Raw genomic sequence first — 22,547 nt, forward strand, 5'->3', positions numbered from 1 at the left:
GAGGGGAGCACCACAGGGGAGACAGGAGCTGATACAACTGATTTTGATTCCTCCTCCCATGTAAGCTCCCTGGTGGCGGCGGACCCCTCTGGGACCACCCCAGCAACTTCATCTTCCACCACCCCCAGTTCCAGCATCGCCCTCCCAGTAGCCCCCCACTTAGTTGCCTGTGCCCGCACACCCAGGAGGGTGGGCGTCTCCTTCACGCCAGGCCCCTCAGGCCCTGCACCAGTCAGCCCTGCTGCCCTCAGTGAGGAGGCTATTGACCTGAGGGTAGTCAACCATAGTTAATGCCACCCAGGGGCTAACATCCCAGATGCAGCAATGCAATGCCTTCCTGGAGGGCATTCAAAGTGGCTTGGCGGCCCTACAGAGATCGTTTCAGGCTCTGGCCTCCTCTTTGACAGCAGCCAGTGTCCCTGTTTCTTCTGTCCCCCTCCAACTACTTCTTCCCACTCCCTGTCAGTTGGGATGCAAAAGTAGTGACTGCCATTATACTACAGCCGCACAACACATCACCTAAAAGGAAAAATATATTGTTTAAAAGTCTTACCTGAGTGTCATTGGAAGTACTGCTGAATGATATGTGTCTTGTTTCTCACATCCTCCTCCTCTTCCTCCTCAGCACTGTCCTTAGTGTCCACTGCTGCCACCGGTGCATTGTCACCCCCTCCTCCTGCAGATAGGTCACATGCGTCTGAGGGTCAAATTGTGCCACATGCAGCACACCACAACAATCTTGCAGACCTTCTCAGGAGAATAGCATAGAGCTCCCCCTGTCAGATGGAGGCACCTGAACCTGGCCTTCAGGAGACCGAAGGTGCGTTCAACAATCCTCCTGATGCAACCATGAGCATCATTGTACCTATTGTCAGCCTCTGTTCTCAGATTCCTACCAGGGGTCAAGAGCCAGGACATGTTTGGGTAGCCAGAGTCACCTGGAAGATGTGAGGGACACACATTAGCCTTGCAAAATTGCATGGGGTATGATACCTGTAGGCATACACAGACATACATTGGGTAGGAAGTCAAACTCACCTATGAGCCACAATCTATGCCTCTGTAGTCATGCCATCAGTTGTGGGACGCTGCTATTCCTCAGGACAAAGGCATCATGCACAGATCCAGGATACTTGGCAGTGATGTGGGAGATGTACTGGTCAGCAATGCACACCATCTGGATATTAAGAGAGTGGAAACACTTCCTATTCCTGAACACCCCTTCATTGACCCTAGGAGGGACTAAGGCAATATGGGTCCGGTCAATGGCCCCAATAACATGTGATATGTGTTCATTTCATAGAATCCAGCCTTTACAGTGGGCAAATCATCAACCTGGGGGAATGCGATGTAGCTGCTCATGTGTTTGAGCAAGGCAGCCAAAACCCTTCCAAGCACAATAGATAAAATTGGCTCTGACATTCCTGCAGCCAAGCACACAGTCACCTGGAAAGAACCTGTTGCCAGGAAATGGAGCACTGATAGTACCTGCACAAGAGGGGAAATTACTGTGGTGCAATGGATAGCAGGTAACAGATCAGGCTCCAATTGTGCACACAGCTCTGTAATTGTGGCTATGTCCAGGCAAGAGGTGGGTATGATGTGCCTGTCCTCCAGGGTAGCCATGTCCACAAGGGGTCTGTACACGTGTGCTTGCTTCCTCCTTCTATTCCTCTGGAGTGGTTGGTACCTAAGTGAGCCAAAAGCAAAAAGGGTGTGACAACAGGACCTATGGACACACAATATCAGAGTACACAGAGCATGTATGTATGTTGGAAATTAGAATTGTCCAGTCAACACCAGTGACGCACTTTTGAATTCAATACATGAATATTAGCATTAGGAAATGGCAACTTCCTGTCCTGTATTAAGGGATAGGTGGGAGTGACCTCACTCCCCCGTGTTATGTGTCATGGCGGAAGGCGGTCTGAACCACCGTGCAATTCCTCATTGGCTAACATGTGGCTCTAAGGAGTACAGGAACCAATGATGATCAACGCCGGTGGTGACAAGTGTTCACTGCCGCCGATGTGTCTGCCATTTTCTTCCTACTACTTCCATTGATTCCTGACTTTCCACCGGACTACATCTACACTGCGTGTGCTGCTGTGACCTGTGTCTGGAAGCTGCCATGGCCCGTGCAAACGGGGAAAGGGCCCCAGCCTTCATGCCAGAGGAGTTGGAGAGGCTCATGGATGGTGTCCTACCCCTGTATGGGCAGTTGTATGGGCCTCCAGACCATCAGATGAGTACATCATGGGTACGTTGCATGCAATATGGCTGCATGTAGATGTATGTGTGTGATGGCAGTGTGTCATTTGGGGGTATCACACCAGGCAATGTGAATGATGAGGTAAGGGTCATGTTCTCTAGTCAGGGCAAGGGAGTTACACGTCCAAGATAACCCCTGCTCACCCCCTTGGTAGCTTGACACAAGCAGTTAGGCCTAACCCGGAGGCAATGTGCAAAGCTTTTGCACAAACCACACAACAAATGCAACACAATATATAGTCCACAAAGTAAACACAACACTGAGCTATGTAAAAATAAACTGTATTGCACAAAACATAATTAGACCAAAGATCACATGTCAGAAATACCCTGCTACCTTAGCAGTTGTCAGAACGTTGAACAGGTTATTAATACACTGCAAGAATAAGCAGTAGTCACATTGAACCATGTAAGTACTCAGGATTCTGCAACATAAGCAGTAGTTAGAAATCACAGGAAGAAACAAATGCACTAGTCTTATGTGCTTTGAAAGTACCTGTTTTTATGTGGCCAAGGCACCTCTAGTGCTGTTATGTGAAGTGAGGGCCCCCAGCACTCCTTGCGCAAAACAGAGGGGCCGTGTGTTGATCCTGGGGGGAGAGGGCGGTACGCACCTCAAACAGATTTTCAGGTTGGGGCCCCGCCTGCGTTCTTGAGTCTGCTGACAGAAGGACGGGGGAGAGGCAATAACCTGTTGTGATTTTCTCAGCCTTGAAGAAGTCCGGTGTGGATGAAAAACGTGTCGGCTGATGGTTTTTGTATTTTGTATCCATACATGTTTTTGTCTTCTCGTTTGTACTTCTGTGGATAAATAATTTTTTATGTATTTTTATGTTTATTAAAATTCTTTTGACTTTTGGATATTAATGTCTTTCTATATACTTTTCTTTTGTTTGGCTATGTATTTTTTCTTTTCTGTTATGTCCACCAACACCATTTCAGGAAATGGTACAACATTGTAATGTATTGGCATTTTTCAATTTGACGTAGTAGACACTACTTGTCTTTAAATTGAAGATACATTGAGTATTTTGTTGTGCTCCACTATTTCGAGTTTTGTTTCAAACACCTCCCCCTGCCTGCCACGCTCCTCCTGGGGGCGGCTGCGGTGTCCTCCGGCAGGCCCACTCGTTTCTACGTGCTTTGAGGTGATATGTGCACAAGTAGGAGCTGACTTCTACCCTGGGGGCGCTGCTCAGGACACCGGGTCCCTAGGGGCACTAGCAGGAGCGCGCCAGCTCCTGCCTTCATCGTTCTGGTGCCCCGAAACACAGTGTGTTCAGAAGCACTTCGATAAATATGGGTGCCCGGCTACAGTGATGATTTCTGCACTCCCAAAAATGCGCTTCACACAGCACGTTGGCTCAGGAAAAATACGTGCTTCCCATGCACTCAGGCCGAATCAATCAGCCCAGGTCACGGTGGTGACTTTCTTCAAAGGCAACATGAGGAAGCGCTCTCTAGGCGCTATAGACAGCAAACCAAAGTGCTTTCAAGGTGGAATTCACGATGAGCCAAAGCGCTCTCAAAGCCCTATTTAGGTGAAGAAAAGCAGCCCTGTTAGGACTCAATAGTTGCAAGGGTCACTGGCCACAGCACCCTGCCCCTGAAGACAGAAGGGGGGGGGCACAGGGCTGGCAGGCCCAACAACAGGCCAGCACAAGGGATACAGATGGTGGCAGGTCCTCCTAGTGACCTTGCAGGTCACAGGTCAGTGCAGCAGCAGCAGTCCAAGGTGGGTCCTGGTGAGTCCATTCAGCAGCGTTCTGTGTCCAGTTTCAGAGGTGTCTCTGGTGTCCCAAAAATGTCTCTTCATGTCTAAAGTGTGGGGGAAAATCCACTGTACTTATACACAGTTTACAATGTGTTTCACAAAGGCCATCTGAAAATTATACACAAAGCCCAACTGTCACTGTGCCCAGACATGGATTGGAGTGAAGCTGCAAAAGAGAAAAGCTCACTTTCTAGAAGTGTCATTTCTGCAATGATAATAAAAAACCTACACCAGTAAGCAGCATTTCTCACTACCATTACAACCATACCAAACATGCCTATGCTACCCCTCATAAATCAGACAATATCCCCTACACATAAGGCAGGGCCTTTCCAATGCAATCCTATGAGAAGGCAGCACTCACAGCAGTGATAAACCAAATAGGCTGTTTGTCACTACCAGCACAGGCCATGCTACTAGGCACATGTCCTGCCTTCTACATACAAGGCACCCTGCCCATAGGGCTAGCTAAGGCCTAACTTAGGGGTGACTTACATGTAGTAAAAGGGGAGTTCTGGGCCTGGAAAGTAAATTTAGATGCCAGGTCCCTGTGGCAGAAAACTGAACACACAGGCCCTGCGCTAGCAGCCCTGAGACAGGTTTGAAAGGCTACTTCAGTGGGTGACACAAGCAGTGCTGCAGGCCCACTAGTAATATTTAATTTACAGGCCCGGGGTAGAGATACCACTTTACAAGGGACTTATAGGTAAATTAAAAGGGCCAGGTCCAACAGTAGGCCATATGTGTGACAGGCTGGATAGTGTCCTTCTGTGTGTGTTTCCTCTGCAGGTCAGCTCCCATCAGAAGAAGGGGTTGTGGCGTGCCATCGCCAAGGCGTGTGGACCCTGGGGGTTCATAGCCGGCGGAGCAGCCACTGCTGGAAATGGTGGGAGGACCTGAGACTCTGGGGCTGGAAGACACAGAGGCCCAGCTGGGGGTGGCCTCCGAACGTGGGGGCAGTGCCCGTCAGAGCCTGACCCACCTAACAGCATGCATATTGGCGGTGGCCTACCCAGAGCTGGGTGGGTGCTTGAGGGCAGCACAGCAGCCACACAGGGGTGAGTACAGTGTGTATGATATTCATCATTTGTTGCCTGGCCTGGGATTTGGGTGAAGGGTTCTAGTTAGTGGATGCCCCAATATGCCAGTTTAGACATTGCTTTGTGGTCCTGCTTAGGTATGTAGGGTGGTATGCATATTTTGAATTGCTAGGTAACTAGCTTTCCATGGCAGACAGGGCTTAGTTGGTCTTAGTAGATATGCAGATGGAAGTGTTTGGGTCCTACCTTCTTTAGTACTTAGCCAATGGTATGCCACTGTGGTCCATACTGCCCATTCTTAGTCCCAGTGAGTGATAGCGATGTGTATGCCATCTGCCCTGTTGGTGCTGTAATTGGCCCTGTGCTCCCTTTCTTTCTCCCCCTCTCCTTTTGTCATCCTGTCCATGTGTGCGTTAGCATCACCTGGCGAAGGAGTAGGGGCACCAGTGAGTGAGGGAGCTGCAGCCCATGGGACCGAGGAAGCAGAGTCCACCAATGCTGAGGGGACCAGTGGGATGGAGGGCGAGGGGAGCACCACAGGGGAGACAGGAGCTTATACAACTGACTCTGATTCCTCCTCCCATGTAAGCTCCCTGGTGGTGGCGGACCCCTCTGGGACCACCCCAGGAACTTCATCTTCCACCACCCCCAGTTCCAGCATCGCCCTCCCAGTAGCCCCCCACTTAGTTGCCTGTGCCCGCACACCCAGGAAGGTGGGCGTCTCCTTCACGCCAGGCCCCTCAGGCCCTGCACCAGTCAGCCCTGCTGCCCTCAGTGAGGAGGCTATTGACCTGAGGGTAGTCAACCATAGTTAATGCCACCCAGGGGCTAACATCCCAGATGCAGCAATGCAATGCCTTCCTGGAGGGCATTCAAAGTGGCTTGGCGGCCCTACAGAGATCGTTTCAGGCTCTGGCCTCCTCTTTGACAGCAGCCAGTGTCCCTGTTTCTTCTGTCCCCCTCCAACTACTTCTTCCTACTCCCTGTCAGTTGGGATGCAAATGTAGTGACTGCCATTATACTACAGCCACACAACACATCACCTAAAAGGAAAAATATATTGTTTAAAAGTCTTACCTGAGTGTCATTGGAAGTACTGTTGAATGATAGAATGATATGTGTCTTGTTTCTCACATCCTCCTCCTCTTCCTCCTCAGCACTGTCCTTAGTGTCCACTGCTGCCACTGGTGCATTGTCACCCCCTCCTCCTGCAGATAGGTCACATGCGTCTGAGGGTCAAATTGTGCCACATGCAGCACACCACAACAATCTTGCAGACCTTCTCAGGAGAATAGCATAGAGCTCCCCCTGTCAGATGGAGGCACCTGAACCTGGCCTTCAGGAGACCGAAGGTGCGTTCAACAATCCTCCTGATGCAACCATGAGCATCATTGTACCTATTGTCAGCCTCTGTTCTCAGATTCCTACCAGGGGTCAAGAGCCAGGACATGTTTGGGTAGCCAGAGTCACCTGGAAGATGTGAGGGACACACATTAGCCTTGCAAAATTGCATGGGGTATGATACCTGTAGGCATACACAGACATACATTGGGTAGGAAGTCAAACACACCTATGAGCCACAATCTATGCCTCTGTAGTCATGCCATCAGCTGTGGGTCGCTGCTATTCCTCAGGACAAAGGCATCATCACAGATCCAGGATACTTGGCAGTGATGTGGGAGATATACTGGTCAGCAATGCACACCATCTGGATATTGAGAGAGTGGAAACACTTCCTATTCCTGAACACCCCTTCATTGACCCTAGGAGGGACTAAGGCAATATGGGTCCGGTCAATGGCCCCAATAACATGTGATATGTGTTCATTGCATAGAATCCAGCCTTTACAGTGGGCAAATCATCAACCTGGGGGAATGCGATGTAGCTTCTCATGTGTTTGAGCAAGGCAGCCAAAACCCTTCCAAGCACAATAGATAAAATTGGCTCTGACATTCCTGCATCAAAGCACACAGTCACCTGGAAAGAACCTGTTGACAGGAAATGGAGCACTGATAGTACCTGCACAAGAGGGGAAATTACTGTGGTGCAATGGATAGCAGGTAACAAATCAGGCTCCAATTGTGCACACAGCTCTGTAATTGTGGCTATGCCCAGGCAAGAGGTGGGTATGATGTGCCTGTCCTCCAGGGTAGCCATGTCCACAAGGGGTCTGTACACGTGTGCTTGCTTCCTCCTTCTATTCCTCTGAAGTGGTTGGTACCTAAGTGAGCCAAAAGCAAAAAGGGTGTGACAACAGGACCTATGGACACACAATATCAGAGTACACAGAGCATGTATGTATGTTGGAAATTAGAATTGTCCAGTCAACACCAGTGACGCACTTTTAAATTCAATACATGAATATTAGCATTAGGAAATGGCAACTTCCTGTCCTGTATTAAGGGATAGGTGGAAGTGACCTCACTCCCCCGTGTTATGTGTCATGGCGGAAGGCGGTCTGAACCACCGTGCAATTCCTCCTTGGCTAACATGTGGCTCTAAGGAGTAGAGGAACCAATGATGATCAACGCCGGTGGTGACAAGTGTTCACTGCCGCCGATGTGTCTGCCATTTTCTTCCTACTACTTCCATTGATTCCTGACTTTCCACCGGACTACATCTACACTGCGTGTGCTGCTGTGACCTGTGTCTGGAAGCTGCCATGGCCCGTGCAACCGGGGAAAGGGCCCCAGCCTTCATGCCAGAGGAGTTGGAGAGGCTCATGGATGGGGTCCTACCCCTGTATGGGCAGTTGTATGGGCCTCCAGACCATCAGATGAGTACATCATGGGTACGTTGCATGCAATATGGCTGCATGTAGATGTATGTGTGTGATGGCAGTGTGTCATTTGGGGGTATGACACCAGGCAATGTGAATGATGAGGTAAGGGTCATGTACTCTAGTCAGGGCAAGGGAGTTACACGTCCAAGATAACCCCTGCTCACCCCCTTGGTAGCTTGACACAAGCAGTTAGGCCTAACCCGGAGGCAATGTGCAAAGGTTTTGCACAACACACACAACAAACGCAACACAATATATAGTCCACAAAGTAAACACAACACTGAGCTATGTAAAAATAAACTGTATTGCACAAAACATAATTAGACCAAAGATTACATGTCAGAAATACCCTGCTACCTTAGCAGTTGTCAGAACGTTGAACAGGTTATTAATACACTGCAAGAATAAGCAGTAGTCACATTGAACCATGTAAGTACTCAGGATTCTGCAACATAAGCAGTAGTTAGAAATCACAGGAAGAAACAAATGCACTAGTCTTATGTGCTTTGAAAGTACCTGTTTTTATGTGGCCAAGGCACCTCTAGTGCTGTTATGTGAAGTGAGGGCCCCCAGCACTCCTTGCGCAAAACAGAGGGGCCGTGTGTTGATCCTGGGGGGAGAGGGCGGTACGCACCTCAAACAGATTTTCAGGTTGGGGCCCCGCCTGCATTCTTGAGTCTGCTGACAGAAGGACGGGGGAGAGGCAATAACCTGTTGTGATTTTCTCAGCCTTGAAGAAGTCCGGTGTGGATGAAAAACGTGTCGGCTGATGGTTTTTGTATTTTGTATCCATACATGTTTTTGTCTTCTCGTTTGTACTTCTGTGGATAAATAATTTTTTATGTATTTTTATGTTTATTAAAATTCTTTTGACTTTTGGATATTAATGTCTTTCTATATACTTTTCTTTTGTTTGGCTATGTATTTTTTCTTTTCTGTTATGTCCACCAACACCATTTCAGGAAATGGTACAACATTGTAATGTATTGGCATTTTTCAATTTGACGTAGTAGACACTACTTGTCTTTAAATTGAAGATACATTGAGTATTTTGTTGTGCTCCACTATTTCGAGTTTTGTTTCAAACACCTCCCCCTGCCTGCCACGCTCCTCCTGGGGGCGGCTGCGGTGTCCTCCGGCAGGCCCGCTCGTTTCTACGTGCTTTGAGGTGATATGTGCACAAGTAGGAGCTGACTTCTATCCCGGGGGCGCTGCTCAGGACACCGGGTCCCTAGGGGCACTAGCAGGAGCTCGCCAGCTCCTGCCTTCATCGTTCTGGTGCCCCGAAACACAGTGTGTTCAGAAGCACTTCGATAAATATGGGTGCCCGGCTACAGTGATGATTTCTGCACTCCCAAAAATGCGCTTCACACAGCACGTTGGCTCAGGAAAAATACGTGCTTCCCATGCACTCAGGCCGAATCAATCAGCCCAGGTCACGGTGGTGACTTTCTTCAAAGGCAACATGAGGAAGCGCTCTCTAGGCGCTATAGACAGCAAACCAAAGTGCTTTCAAGGTGGAATTCACGATGAGCCAAAGCGCTCTCAAAGCCCTATTTAGGTGAAGAAAAGCAGCCCTGTTAGGACTCAATAGTTGCAAGGGTCACTGGCCACAGCACCCTGCCCCTGAAGACAGAAGGGGGGGGGCACAGGGATGGCAGGCCCAACAACAGGCCAGCACAAGGGATACAGATGGTGGCAGGTCCTCCTAGTGACCTTGCAGGTCACAGGTCAGTGCAGCAGCAGCAGTCCAAGGTGGGTCCTGGTGAGTCCATTCAGCAGCGTTCTGTGTCCAGTTTCAGAGGTGTCTCTGGTGTCCCAAAAATGTCTCTTCATGTCTAAAGTGTGGGGGAAAATCCACTGTACTTATACACAGTTTACAATGTGTTTCACAAAGGCCATCTGAAAATTATACACAAAGCCCAACTGTCACTGTGCCCAGACATGGATTGGAGTGAAGCTGCAAAAGAGAAAAGCTCACTTTCTAGAAGTGTCATTTCTGCAATGATAATAAAAAACCTACACCAGTAAGCAGCATTTCTCACTACCATTACAACCATACCAAACATGCCTATGCTACCCCTCATAAATCAGACAATATCCCCTACACATAAGGCAGGGCCTTTCCAATGCAATCCTATGAGAAGGCAGCACTCACAGCAGTGATAAACCAAATAGACTGTTTGTCACTACCAGCACAGGCCATGCTACTAGGCACATGTCCTGCCTTCTACATACAAGGCACCCTGCACATAGGGCTAGCTAAGGCCTAACTTAGGGGTGACTTACATGTAGTAAAAGGGGAGTTCTGGGCCTGGAAAGTAAATTTAGATGCCAGGTCCCTGTGGCAGAAAACTGAACACACAGGCCCTGCGCTAGCAGCCCTGAGACAGGTTTGAAAGGCTACTTCAGTGGGTGACACAAGCAGTGCTGCAGGCCCACTAGTAATATTTAATTTACAGGCCCTGGGTAGAGATACCACTTTACAAGGGACTTATAGGTAAATTAAAAGGGCCAGGTCCAACAGTAGGCCATATGTGTGACAGGCTGGATAGTATGGCTCATGGTGTCCTTCTGTGTGTGTTTCCTCTGCAGGTCAGCTCCCATCAGAAGAAGGGGTTGTGGCGTGCCATCGCCAAGGCGTGTGGACCCTGGGGGTTCATAGCCGGCGGAGCAGCCACTGCTGGAAATGGTGGGAGGACCTGAGACTCTGGGGCTGGAAGACACAGAGGCCCAGCTGGGTATGGCCTCCGAACGTGGGGGCAGTGCCCGTCAGAGCCTGACCCACCTAACAGCATGCATATTGGCGGTGGCCTACCCAGAGCTGGGTGGGTGCTTGAGGGCAGCACAGCAGCCACACAGGGGTGAGTACAGTGTGTATGATATTCATCATTTGTTGCCTGGCATGGGATTTGGGTGAAGGGTTCTAGTCAGTGGATGCCCCAATATGCCAGTTTAGACATTGCTTTGTGGTCCTGCTTAGGTATGTAGGGTGGTATGCATATTTTGAATTGCTAGGTAACTAGCTTTCCATGGCAGACAGGGCTTAGTTGGTCTTAGTAGATATGCAGATGGAAGTGTTTGGGTCCTACCTTCTTTAGTACTTAGCCAATGGTATGCCACTGTGGTCCATACTGCCCATTCTTAGTCCCAGTGAGTGATAGCGATGTGTATGCCATCTGCCCTGTTGGTGCTGTAATTGGCCCTGTGCTCTCTTTCTTTCTCCCCCTCTCCTTTTGTCATCCTGTCCATGTGTGCGTTAGCATCACCTGGCGAAGGAGTAGGGGCACCAGTGAGTGAGGGAGCTGCAGCCCATGGGACCGAGGAAGCAGAGTCCACCAATGCTGAGGGGACCAGTGGGATGGAGGGCGAGGGGAGCACCACAGGGGAGACAGGAGCTGATACAACTGACTCTGATTCCTCCTCCCATGTAAGCTCCCTGGTGGCGGCGGACCCCTCTGGGACCACCCCAGCAACTTCATCTTCCACCACCCCCAGTTCCAGCATCGCCCTCCCAGTAGCCCCCCACTAAGTTGCCTGTGCCCGCACACCCAGGAGGGTGGGCTTCTCCTTCACGCCAGGCCCCTCAGGCCCTGCACCAGTCAGCCCTGCTGCCCTCAGTGAGGAGGCTATTGACCTGAGGGTAGTCAACCATAGTTAATGCCACCCAGGGGCTAACATCCCAGATGCAGCAATGCAATGCCTTCCTGGAGGGCATTCAAAGTGGCTTGGCGGCCCTACAGAGATCGTTTCAGTCTCTGGCCTCCTCTTTGACAGCAGCCAGTGTCCCTGTTTCTTCTGTCCCCCTCCAACTCCTTCTTCCCACTCCCTGTCTTCTCTCCCCAACCCATCCCACACACACATTCTGACAAGCATACACCAAAACAACAGATAACACTTGTACAGACAAACACAGGCACCACACTTCAGTCCACAAGCACACACACAGTCAACACACAGATGCACACACAACATCAGCCACTGCCTCCACTGTCTCCCCCTCCTCCTCCTCACTCACAGTCACATCAGCAATCACACATGCATGCACATATCCTGCCATCTGCACAGCCTTGCCCACAGTTACTACAGCAGACCCGCAGACATGCACCCCACACACCACACGTGCAGTCACCGCCACCACCATCACCACCTCATATAGCACACCCACCTTACTTGCAGACACCACCACAACATCCATCCACATGTCATGTTTGTCATCCCCCACCCTGTCTGCCCCCCTCCAAAGACACACAAACCCTCCCACTCAGACCCCCAACAGCCATCCACCTCACCCACGCATACTGCCCATATACTGCCCATGCACCTGCACACAAGTCCAGCACACCTCCTCCTCCAACAACCACTCCTGTACCTCCTCCCACATTCCACCCCACTGGTGGTAAGAAGCTTTTCCTTTCCCGCCTTGACCTCTTCTCTCCCCCACCCCGTAGATGGAAAGTCCCATTCCCCAGACCAGTGCCTCCAGCTCCAAGTTGACTCCAGTTCCTCCCCCTAAGTTTATTCCTGTCACTAAGATGAAGAAGGGTGGCGCTCTGTCCCCCGTTCCAAGGCCACTCCTCTGCCCCCAAACCCAAGCCCAAGGACCCCCCTGCGAAAAAGACATCCCTCCCAGACCCTGCACCACCCCACCCCTGCTGCCCCCTGAGATGCCTGCCTTCCGTTACCATGATGCCCCTACCCAGTGTAGTGACTGGGTTATCAGGAGTCAAGTTGGGCATTGGACGTTGCCTTGTGGCATTGTGATTCACTTGAACTGGCCCATGGCCCTATCTGTATATGTCTGTATTTACAATCTTGAGGTCAATATAACCAACATATTACAGTGGTTAGACTGAAGGTATGTGTCCTGGTTTTTCTTACTTTCTGAATTATGTTGGTGTGGGATTTCTCTGCAGGTTGTTCTGGGTGTGTGGTATGTGTGTATGATGTCTGTTGTGCATGTGTGTGTGTCGCTCTCCCCTCCCTCCATTGTGTGCTAGGCGGCTGTACTCACCATCATCGTCTTCATCGGTGTTGGTGCTCCTGGACTGACATTGCGAAGTACAGCATCAGGAAGACTTCCAGTTCTTGTTCCATTGCCGCTGCAGACTACTCTGTGTCCCTGGAGGTCAGTGTCTCCTTTTATATGTTGTGTTTCCGCAAGGCCTTTGGTGGCATTGCTAACGCCCCAGAAATTGTGGCGGCCTGCTATGTCATATTATGGTGTGCGGATCCTTGTCTTCCGCCTGCCTGGGGATAGCTACCACCGTGTTTGGAGGTTGTACCCCACTGGCGGTTGGGGTGGTACATTGGCTCTCTATGGGAGGGATTACCGCCATGGTCATAATATGGTGATCATTACCGCCGGCCTGATGGCGGTACTACCGCCATCACCAGCGTAGCAGTCAGATGACCACCAATGTCATAATGACCACCTTATTCTATTCCTGGATAATCCTTACTGGTCAACTGACCCCCTCAGCCTTTCTGCGCCTCAACTTCATACTATTTCATTTCATTCTTCTCCCCTCTCACAGAAGATCTGGTTATTAACCTCTGTCAGTCCCTAAAGTCAGGCTCTACCCTTGACCCAGCACCTTGTCCTTGGGGTCAGCAGTCATAGCTCCGGTCCTGACCTATCTTCTCAACTCTTCCCTTATCTTGAGCTACGTCTCACATCAGTGGACTATGCCATTGAGAAGCCCCTATTGAAAAAGCCCCAGCTTGATGTAGCTCTCCTTAATAATTACAGGCCGATCTCATTGTTGCTGTGGTGTCTAAATTAATTGAAAAACACGTAAATAGAAATTTTTCGGACTTCCTTGAGGATCATAATATCCTTCATCCCACGTAAATGGGTTTAAGGCCTCAACATAGTACTGAGACTGCACTTCTCACAGTTGTAGAAGAGGTTAGAAGGTGCCTCGATCAAGGGGGTGCAGAAGCCATCATTCTACTCAAACTCAATGCGGCCTTTGACACAGTTGATCATTCCACGCTGATCCAGAAAATGTTGGATGCCGGGATTTCTGGCAATGCATTAAAATGGCTCTCCTCCTTTCTGAAGGATATGACTTTTCAAGTTGTCGATCATTCCTATTTTTTGAACTGTGTTTCACTCAACTGTAGGGTCCCTCAGGGCTCTTCCCCTAGCCCCACTTTGTTTAATCTTTACATATATCCATTAGCGGTGGTTGTAAAACCATTTCTCCCGATGCTGGTCTCCTACGCTGACAATACTCAATTGTATTTTTCTTTCTCCACTAAATCTAATACCGATCACTCCTCTCTGACTCCTTGTCTCCAAGCAGTGACCAGATGGATGCCTGACTGCAAACTACGACTTAACAAAGACAAAACGGAAGAAATGTTGTGAGGGAACCACCTCTCTCAAGGGCTCCAGTCACCTATCCCGAAGTATCTGACAGCCCAGTCTCTTCCTAAAGATAAGATAAAAAGCCTGGGAGTCTGGCTCGACTCAAGGCTTATCATGGACCATTAATCCAAAATGACAGCAGCTACCTGTTTTAGCCTTTTAATACTTGTAAGAAAAGTTTTCAAAGTTCTCCCATTTTTAGCCAGGAAGCTGTTAGTTCAGGCGCTGATTATCTCACGTCTGGACTATGGGAATGCTCTTTACCGTGGCTCCCCCAAGTATGTAGTAAAAAAGACTGCAGGTGGTCCAGAATGCCGTTGCGTGGCTCCTCTTTAACATCCCCAGACATCAATCTGCTAAATTTTCTATTTCCCTTCTCCACTGGCTCCTGGTGGAACAGCGGATAAAGTATAAATCCCTCTGCTTGGTGCATAGAGCCTTACATAACAGAGGTCCATCCCTACTAAGATCTATTGCCTCCTTTTATATGCCTCCCAGGTCTGTCAGATCCTCAATGTCAGCCTTGGCCCGGGCTGACATTGGCCCGGGTTCCTACTGTGAAGAGCTAGGTGGGGCAGTAGATCCTTGTCCTACTTAAGAGCTAAGCTTTCGAACTCCCTCCCCCAAGATCTCCTGCTAACTAGTCAAGTACTTCCCTTCCGCAAACCGCTTAAAACCTGGATGTTTAGAACATAAACCCTTCATTGGATTGTGCAGTTCTGCCTTAGAGCTGGGATGCATCTGGGTAGCCATGCGCTCTACCAAAACTCTAAAGTCAACTAAACTAAACAACCCCGTGGCTAATGCAGTGTCAAAAAGTGTAATCACTCTGCACAGAGGTCTATTGTACTTCTGTCTGGAATTAACCCAAGATGACCCAGGGATGCCAAATGGGAGATCACTTTGTCTAGTCTGCTAGCCAATATTTTTGCATAGATTTTGCCATCACAATTAAGAAGAGAAATTGGCCTGTATGATCTTGGCAATTCCAAGGTTTTTAGATGCCAGGTTTCCCTGTCTTCCTATGATCCTGGAATCATCCCTAGTTGAGCCAGCAGGAAGGTCAACAACATGCCCTCTTGAATGTCTCAGATGAAAGATCTGTAAAAATCAACAGGAATATGATCCGGCCCTGGCCCTTCCCAGGTGCAAGCTGACAAATTGCTTCATAAATTTCTTTGATGGTTATAGGAGCCTCTAACATGGCCTCATGATCTTTATTAACTTTGGGTGTGGGGAGCCCTCGAAGAAGGTCTGAGCAACTGGTCTCTGAGAGAGATGACTCTCCGGTACACAGAGTCAGATAGAAATCCCTAAAAACCCTTAGGATATCTGTAGGGGATTCACACAAATGGCCAACCTGATCCTGTATAGCCACAATCTTATTGGACACATCTTTCTGTCTGATTCACTTTGCCTGAAGATGCTCCATAGTCTCGCCAGTTTATAACTCTGCCTCGTGTACAAATGATATTTAGCTGCTGTTTCAGTGCCAAAGCATGTTTTAATTAACTACTTGAGTATTGCTATCTCTTGCTGCAGTCGAAGCGAATCCTGCCCACTCTAGATATACCTAGAAAGTTCACTATCTGACGACTTCATCTTATCCAGCATATTGCTCGCATTGCGTTATCTGTTGCTGATTCAGAGAGAAGCTAATGGTTTACACCTCACCCTAGCTTTAAAGGAGTCCAAACAGCACAAATTGAGGCCATTCCTAGATTATTGAAAAAAAAATCAATAATCCAGTTGGACACGTGATCCCCAAATGTTTGGTCTAATAATAATCTCAAAAGACCCTGATCTTTTACAGCTCCCTCCATTCTCAATAGAGATTTCCAATAACAGGGGAGTATGATCTGACATGACCCTGGGTAGCCTCTCGATCGTTGCCTGCTCTGCGAGAGCTTGGAAACAAAGAAATAATCAGAGTGGGCTAATTTGTTGTGGGAGGCAGAATAAAAAGTATTCTTTGGGATTTCTGGGGCTTTCTGCTTAGACCAGATATCAAATAGACCACGGTCAATTGCCAGCTGCTGTAGGGCTCTAAACACCCCCGCATTCCTGCTGGTATAAGAATAATTCTCTACCCCGCAATCATCATAACTGCCCAGATGGAGATTTAAATCTCTGGAGAACAATATGGGGTGAGGCCAGACAGCCAGTTCTGTATTCTAGAAATCAAGCACATCTGCTTAATCCGTATTGGACAAATAAACAGAACAGTGTGTCAACTGGGCCACGCGAATATCACACTGAGCAATTGCCCAGCGACCCACTTTATCTTCCCTGACCCGCTTACATGAACAGAGCACTTTATTAGCTAGTATTGCCACCCCTCTTGATGTAAACCCCTGGCAAGTGGATGCTATCAGTTTAAAAATCCAAAACCAATTTATAAAAATAGTTTATATTTTTATCTTTAAAATGACACAAAAACGAATAAAATCGGATAAAGGGAACCGGAGATATGAATTTTTAAAGAATTATTATTTTTCTAGCGCTTAGAAACAAAAAGCGCCAATCGGGTCATCTGGTTGCACCTCGACCGGGGCAAAGTCAAAGTTTCAGGCCGACCGCGATGGAGCCCTGCTCGGCTACAGGTCGCGGGAGGCCTCGGTTAAAAGTTTACCTTCACACTTAGGGGGCCATTCTGACCCTGGCGGTCAGTGTTAATGCGGCGGCCAACCCGCCAACAGGCTGGCGGTCCAAAAAATGGAATTCTGACCCTGGCGGGAACCTCCAACACAGGCCGCCGCTTTAACACTCCGACCGCCACGGCGGGACAGACAAACAGCTCGGCGGTCACCGCCAACAGCCAGGCGGCAGACAATGTACCGCCCACCCTATCACAACTCACCAATCCGCCACCTTTTCCGGGGCGGGAGCCCCGCCGATAAAAACACGGCGGAAACAGACTACGAACGGGAAAACGCTCACCTATACACACTCCACGAGGAAGGAGGACAGCATGGAGCCCGAATTACACATCCTACCGGCTATTGTCTACCTGCTCATCTACCACGAGTACGAACGCCGGCGCAGACGACAACGGTGAGTACTGCACCTACGACACAGGGGAGGGGGGAGGAGGAAAGCTTATGGGCACACACATATGCGACCCCCCCCCCCAACTATCTACACACCAATGCAGAGCACCAAGTCACAGTGACACCACCCAAACCCCCCGGAATAATGCAAAGACATAATTAAAGTGAGAAACAACATTTATGTATATAAGAGGTTCTTTGACGTCATGGTAAAATAGAAATATGAATAGTAAAAAATCAAGTAAGAAAATTACGAAACCAATAAACATAGGCAATAAGTCCTGCACAGTCACCTAAATTTCCACTGTCCGTGGGAACGGGTGTATCAACACATGGGCAAAGCCCACACAGGAGACCTGAGTCCGTTGGAGAGAACACTGCTGGGGCATCAGATGACAAAACTACAGGCACCTCAGGGGGAAGGGAAGGGGGGGCACCTCAGCCACATGAGTCCACGACGCCAGATCCACGAAGGGTCCACCATGCCCACTGTGCCATCTTGGGGAGTGCAAAGCCACAGTCTCTCAAGTCTTTACAGTGGGAGGGTTGCCCACCGTGCCATCCTGGGGAGTGCAAAGCCACAGTTTTACAAGTCTCTACAGTGGGTGGATTGCCCACTGTTAAATCCTGGGGAGTGCAAAGCCACAGTCCACCAGGTGGATTACAGAGACCACTGGTCATGGAGGAGGCATGGTGGGCAGAGTGCGTCGTGAAGGACTGCCCGACACAGAACCGGGACAGCCAATGGGCCAGCGGTGCTTGACAGGAAGGGCCCAGCTGAGCGGTGCTTGAGATGGCGGGGCCCAGCGGAGCGGTGCTTGACAGGAGGGGCCCAGCGGAGCGGTGCCTGAGATGAAGGGCCCAGCGGAGCGGTGCTTGACAGGAGGGGCCCAGCGGAGCGGTGCTTGAGATGAAGGGCCCAGCGGAGAGGTGCTTGAGATGAAGGGCCCAGCGGAGCGGTGCTTGAGATGAAGGGCCCAGCGGAGCGGTGCTTGACAGGAAGGGCCCAGCGGAGCGGTGCTTGACAGAAAGGGCCCAGCGGAGCGGTGCTTGACAGGAAGGGCCCAGCGGAGCGGTGCTTGAGACGGCGGGGCCCAGCGGAGCGGTGCTTGACAGGAAGGGCCCAGCGGAGCGGTGCTTGACAGGAGGTTCCCAGCAGAGCGGTGCCTGACAGGAAGGGCCCAGCGGAGCGGTGCTTGACAGGAGGGGCCCAGCGGAGCGGTGCTTGAGATGAAGGGCCCAGCGGAGCGGTGCTTGAGACGGCGTGGCCCAGCGGAACGGTGCTTGACAGGAGTGGCCCAGCGGAGCGGTGCTTGACAGGAAGGGCCCAGCGGAGCGGTGCTTGAGATGGCGGGGCCCAGCGGAGCGGTGCTTGACAGGAGGGGCCCAGCGGAGCGCTGCTTGAGATGAAGGGCCCAGCGGAGCGGTGCTTGAGATGGCGTGGCCCAGCGGAGCGGTGCTTGACAGGAAGGGCCCAGCGGAGCGGTGCTTGAGACGGCGTGGCCCAGCGGAGCGGTGCCTGACAGGTAGGGCCCAGCGGAGCGGTGCTTGACAGGAGGGGCCCAGCGGAGCGGTGCTTGAGACGGCGGGGCCCAGCGGAGCGGTGCCTGACAGGAAGGGCCCTCTTCACCGTTGTCTTTCTGCACGGCAGGGCCCTCTTCAGCGGTGCCTTTCTGCACGGCAGGGCCCTCTTCAGCGGTGCCTTTCTGCACGGCGGGGCCCTCTTCAGCGGTGTCTTTCTGCACGGCGGGGCCCTCTTCAGCAGTGTCTTTCTGCACGGCGGGCCCTCTTCAGCGGTGCCTTTCTGCACGGCGGGGCCCTCTTCAGCGGTGCCTTTCTGCACGGCGGGCCCTCTTCAGCGGTGCCTTTCTGCACGGCGGGGCCCTCTTCAGGGGTGCCTTTCTGCACGGCGGGGCCCTCTTCAGCGGTGCCTTTCTGGACGGCGGGGCCCTCTTCAGCGGTGCCTTTCTGCACGGCGGGGCCCTCTTCAGCGGTGTCTTTCTGCACGGCGGGGCCCTCTTCAGCGGTGTCTTTCTGCACGGCGGGCCCTCTTCAGCGGTGCCTTTCTGCACAGCGGGGCCCTCTTCAGCGGTGCCTTTCTGCACGGCGGGGCCCTCTTCAGCGGTGCCTTTCTGCACGGCGGGGCCCTCCTCAGCGGTGCCTTTCTGCACGGCGGGGCCCTCTTCAGCGGTGCCTTTCTGCACGGCGGGGCCCTCTTCAGCGGTGTCTTTCTGCACAGCGGGGCCCTCTTCAGCGGTGTCTTTCTGCACGGCGGGGCCCTCTTCAGCGGTGCCTTTCTGCACGGCGGGGACCTCTTCAGCGGTGTCTTTCTGCACGGCGGGGCCCTCTTCAGCAGTGTCTTTCTGCACGGCGGGGCCCTCTTCAGCGGTGCCTTTCTACACGGCGGGGCCCTCTTCAGCGGTGCTTGTCCAGTCATCCAAGGGAGCCAGACCTGGCCAGGACTCCCTGCTTAGTCGCCCTCCGACCGTGCAGTTGCTGGACCCTTCTGTGACGGAGTCCTGGGCCCGTGGGTGTCCTCCCTCACACCCGGGATGGGGCTTGTGGGGCCCTCCTGGTCCGCGCCCCTGCTGGCTGACTTCTCCGCCCTGCTGCCCTTGCCCTCCTTCGATGAGGCTCTCTGGCCCTTGGCTCCCCTGGATGTTGTGGCAGGTGAGGGCCCAGGACTTTGCTCGTTGGGGGCAGCCGTGTCAGTCTTCTCGCGGCGGCCCCTGATTTTACGGGTCCTCTTCCCAGGGGGGGGTCTGGCTATTCCCTTGCTGCTGGCCGATGTATCTGTGCCATCTGGGTGGACTCCAAAACCCCTGCACAATGTTGACACTTGAAGCAGGGCTGGTGGTGGCTGAGGTGCTCTTGGGACTCTTAGCAGATGGAGGGGGTGGGTCAGGTGGGGCAAAGAGGTTAAGTTTGGAGAGGTAAAGTTTTTTAGGACCAATGTAAAGGGTAGGTGTAGTGGTATGGGAGTGGAGGAAGAGGATGTGGTTGTAGGAGAGTCAGGTGTGCTGTCTTTGGGTGCAGGTGCTTGTGACGTAGGCTGTCGTGAGGTGGTTGGCTGTTGGGTGGGTGGCTGCCTGCGCTTGTGTGTCTTGGAAGAGGGGGTGACAGACACAGTGGGAGAGGACACAGGGGACGTGTAAATGGCAGTGGGGGTGGTGACTGCACTTGTGCGGACTGTACTGGAGGGTGTGCTGGTGATGGAAGTACTGGCTGATGGTGGTGTGCATGCAGGTGTGAGTGGAGACGTCACAGGGAGGGAGGAGGGAGATGAGGAGGAGGGGGACACAGGGGTGGTAGTGACTGTTGGCATGTCTGCATCTGGGTGTTGCTTGGGTGAATGCTTGTGTGATCTGTGGTGCTTATGTCTGGATGAGCTGCCCTTGGGTGTTGAGGTGTGTGCAGGCTGGTCTGATGGTGTGGATGGGATAGGCTGAGGAACAGGAGACAGAGACAGGGTGGAGGCAGTTAGAAGAGGGAGGCTGGAAACAGGGACAATGGCTGCCGTCAGTGCTGAGGCCAGAGCATTGAACGATCGTTGATGGGCAGCCTGACCCGAATGAATGCCCTCCAGGTATGCATTGCTCCGATGCACCTCCCTCTCTACCCCCTGGATGGCATTCAAAAGGGTAGACTGCCCAACAATGATGGTCTGTAGGAGGTCAATGACCTCCGCACTGAGGGCAGCAGGGGTAACAGGGGCAGGGCCTGAGGTGCCTGGGGCGAAGGAGATGCCCGCCTTCTTGGGCGAGCGGGCACGGAGCGAAGGCTGAGGGGCTGCTGGGAGGGCGGAGCTGGTGCGCTGGGTGGCGGCTGTACCTGTAGAGGCGGGGGGCCCGGATGTTGCCGCCACCGCTAGGGAGCTCCCTTCCGAGGACGTGTCGGTGTCGCTGGTGTCACCACGGGTCCCCGTTGTGGTGCTCCCCTCGCCCTCCGTATCACTGGTGACCTCGGTGTCTGTAGCATGGCCCACCGGGGCCTTGTGAGTTGCAACTCCCTCGTGCTCCGATGCCAATTCTCCTCCGCCTGATGATGCTAATGCACACATGCACAAGAAGACAAAGAAAAAGGGTGGGGGAGAAATAAAAACAGGTTGAGTGCATGCATTGTCAACACCGTTGGCGGAGAGGACAGACACAGGAGCCTCATGCACTACGCCGCGCAATCGGGGTACACTACTCAGTACTTGTGACTAGGCCAACAGGTCTCTGGACAACATATGCGCACATGGGTGATGCTGGACCATGCCTTGCTGTACTTGGCACCCTACAGAGGTGGGGGGCGGGGGCACAGGGCCATGCCTAAAGGAGGGGACTACACTACAGAAAGCGCCCTGGCCTAATGTCACCCACAGCCCTCCTCCCCCACCCAGGCACCTCCACTGCGCGTAAAGATAGCAGTATGTGCTGGTACTCACCCCCTTGTGTCTGCTGTGATGTCCTCACACGCCCATCCAATTCGAGGTAGGCCACCGCCAGGATCCGGGACATCAGGGGGGTCAAGGTACGACTGGCACCCCTCCTACGTTGGGAGGCCATCCCCAGCAGTGACTCGGCGGTCTTCCTGGTCCCGCGGCGGATGTCCTCCCACCTCTTTCGGCAGTGGGTGCCCCGTCTTGTGTGGACCCCCAGGGCCCGGACTTCCTTGGCGATGGCACGCCAAATGTCGACTTTCTGATGGGCGCTGACCTATTTGACATGTACAGGGTGGGAAAGGAAATTTCAACATTTTTCTGCATGTTAGATGTGATTGCCCCCCCCCTCCCCAACCCTGCCATGTGGCACATGCTCTCATCTGTCGTGCTTTGCACTCCTCATTCGCTCCCCAACCCACCATCTTACATCCACCATACACAACCCAGGCATAGGCCATTCAACGTGCACCCAGTGTACTTACCTGTTGGTCTGGAGGACCGTAGAGTAGCGCATACTGGGGTAGGACCCCATCCACAAGTTTCTCCAACTCTTCTGAAGTGAAGGCAGGGGCCCTTTCCCCAGTCGCAGCAGCCATTGTCTCTTCCAGACCGAGGTCACAGCAGCACTTGCAGTATAGGTCCTCTCCTGTGGATGATCAGGTCTCGAGTGATTAAGCAGATAGAAAATGGCGGTCACGCACGCGGCGGTGCGTACCGCGGCGGTGCGTACCGCGACCGCCGGCGCACATCGTCATTGGCTCCTGAGACCCATAGGGTTCAATGTTAACCAATGCTGCTTTGCGCCACGGTCTTCGACCGCCTACCGCC

The sequence above is a fragment of the Pleurodeles waltl genome, chromosome 5 (assembly GCF_031143425.1).
Source record: "Pleurodeles waltl isolate 20211129_DDA chromosome 5, aPleWal1.hap1.20221129, whole genome shotgun sequence".
Lineage (NCBI taxonomy): Eukaryota > Metazoa > Chordata > Amphibia > Caudata > Salamandridae > Pleurodeles > Pleurodeles waltl.